General features: G+C 47.8%; 3 non-coding genes across 3 annotated transcripts; 1 reads left to right on the top strand and 2 right to left on the bottom strand.

Annotated features, from left to right (window-relative positions):
- Positions 1 to 692: 692 nt before the first annotated feature.
- On the bottom strand, positions 693 to 764 carry trnaw-cca. The gene has a single exon. It is a non-coding gene; the product is annotated as a tRNA-Trp (tRNA).
- Positions 765 to 1,334: 570 nt separating this feature from the next.
- On the bottom strand, positions 1,335 to 1,406 carry trnaw-cca. Its single transcript has one exon. It is a non-coding gene; the product is annotated as a tRNA-Trp (tRNA).
- Positions 1,407 to 1,617: 211 nt separating this feature from the next.
- trnak-uuu lies at positions 1,618 to 1,690 on the top strand. The gene has a single exon. It is a non-coding gene; the product is annotated as a tRNA-Lys (tRNA).
- The last annotated feature ends 810 nt before the right edge of the window (positions 1,691 to 2,500 follow it).

Below are 2,500 nucleotides of genomic sequence, written 5' to 3'. Positions count from 1 at the left end.
AAGTGCGGTCACTGAATTTGACAGTGAAAAGGTAAGAGTGTTGATTTCTTTGACCCCGACGTGATTTGAACACGCAACCTTCTGATCTGGAGTCAGACGCGCTACCGTTGCCCCACGAGGTCCCACAGCTGTCTGGCGGATAAACTTTCCCACTTTTCTCAGAATCTATTATTGAGGCCTTGAGCGATGGAAGCTTTCAGAGCAGGAAGAGCCATTCTCTGTTGCCCCTGCAGACGTTTTTGCTTGCTGTTACCTTGTTACACCGTGCAATACTTACCACCGTGCGTTAGTAAGAGCGAACTTGGAGCCACGTCCGTGCAAAGCCTTTCAGAAGCCTGGATAGCTCAGTCGGTGGAGCATCAGACTTTTAATCTGAGGGTCCAGGGTTCAAGTCCCTGTTCAGGCGATTTCTTTAAATCCAAGCAAAATGTGCCGTCACACTGGTGAGAGCAAGATCCCAGTCTAAACGCCAGGCTGCTAAACAATTTACTGTGGCTATCAGTGCTAGCTCAGTCCACTGTTTGCTCGACTCTGTCAAAGGCTGAGTATGTCATTACAGCAAAGGCTGGTATTTTTCACCAAAATCCTTCACTTTTCAGTAATGCCTCGACATTCAAAGGCCCAGTGATTCTGCTTCAGTCAAAGTGCGGTCACTGAATTTGACAGTGAAAAGGTAAGAGTGTTGATTTTTTTGACCCCGACGTGATTTGAACACGCAACCTTCTGATCTGGAGTCAGACGCGCTACCGTTGCGCCACGAGGTCCCACAGCTGTCTTGCAGATAAACTTTCCCACTTTTCTCAGAATCTATTATTGAGGCCTTGAGCGATGGAAGCTTTCAGAGCAGGAAGAGCCATTCTCTGTTGCCCCTGCAGACGTTTTTGCTTGCTGTTACCTTGTTACACCGTGCAATACTTACCACCGTGCGTTAGTAAGAGCGAACTTGGAGCCACGTCCGTGCAAAGCCTTTCAGAAGCCTAGATAGCTCAGTCGGTAGAGCATCAGACTTTTAATCTGAGGGTCCAGGGTTCAAGTCCCTGTTCAGGCGATTTCTTTAAATCCAAGCAAAATGTGCCGTCACACTGGTGAGAGCAAGATCCCAGTCTAAACGCCAGGCTGCTAAACAATTTACTGTGGCTATCAGTGCTAGCTCAGTCCACTGTTTGCTCGACTCTGTCAAAGCCTGAGTAAGTCATTACAGCAAAGGCTGGTATTTTTCACCAAAATCCTTCACTTTTCAGTAATGCCTCGACATTCAAAGGCCCAGTGATTCTGCTTCAGTCAAAGTGCGGTCACTGAATTTGACAGTGAAAAGGTAAGAGTGTTGATTTCTTTGACCCCGACGTGATTTGAACACGCAACCTTCTGATCTGGAGTCAGACGCGCTACCGTTGCGCCACGAGGTCCCACAGCTGTCTGGCGGATAAACTTTCCCACTTTTCTCAGAATCTATTATTGAGGCCTTGAGCGATGGAAGCTTTCAGAGCAGGAAGAGCCATTCTCTGTTGCCCCTGCAGACGTTTTTGCTTGCTGTTACCTTGTTACACCGTGCAATACTTACCACCGTGCGTTAGTAAGAGCGAACTTGGAGCCACGTCCGTGCAAAGCCTTTCAGAAGCCTGGATAGCTCAGTCGGTAGAGCATCAGACTTTTAATCTGAGGGTCCAGGGTTCAAGTCCCTGTTCAGGCGCTTTCTTTAAATCCAAGCAAAATGTGCCGTCACACTGGTGAGAGCAAGATCCCAGTCTAAACGCCAGGCTGCTTAACAATTTACTGTGGCTATCAGTGCAAGCTCAGTCCACTGTTTGCTCGACTCTGTCAAAGCCTGAGTAAGTCATTACAGCAAAGGATGGTATTTTTCACCAAAATCCTTCACTTTTCAGTAATGCCTCGACATTCAAAAGCCCAGTGATTCTGCTTCAGTCAAAGTGCGGTCACTGAATTTGACAGTGAAAAGGTAAGAGTGTTGATTTCTTTGACCCCGACGTGATTTGAACACGCAACCTTCTGATCTGGAGTCAGACGCGCTACCGTTGCCCCACGAGGTCCCACAGCTGTCTGGCGGATAAACTTTCCCACTTTTCTCAGAATCTATTATTGAGGCCTTGAGCGATGGAAGCTTTCAGAGCAGGAAGAGCCATTCTCTGTTGCCCCTGCAGACGTTTTTGCTTGCTGTTACCTTGTTACACCGTGCAATACTTACCACCGTGCGTTAGTAAGAGCGAACTTGGAGCCACGTCCGTGCAAAGCCTTTCAGAAGCCTGGATAGCTCAGTCGGTGGAGCATCAGACTTTTAATCTGAGGGTCCAGGGTTCAAGTCCCTGTTCAGGCGATTTCTTTAAATCCAAGCAAAATGTGCCGTCACACTGGTGAGAGCAAGATCCCAGTCTAAACGCCAGGCTGCTAAACAATTTACTGTGGCTATCAGTGCTAGCTCAGTCCACTGTTTGCTCGACTCTGTCAAAGCCTGAGTAAGTCATTACAGCAAAGGCTGGTATTT

This window comes from Alosa sapidissima, chromosome 5, assembly GCF_018492685.1.
Source record: "Alosa sapidissima isolate fAloSap1 chromosome 5, fAloSap1.pri, whole genome shotgun sequence".
Classification (NCBI taxonomy): domain Eukaryota; kingdom Metazoa; phylum Chordata; class Actinopteri; order Clupeiformes; family Clupeidae; genus Alosa; species Alosa sapidissima.
This window is presented reverse-complemented; position numbering and strand designations above follow the sequence as displayed.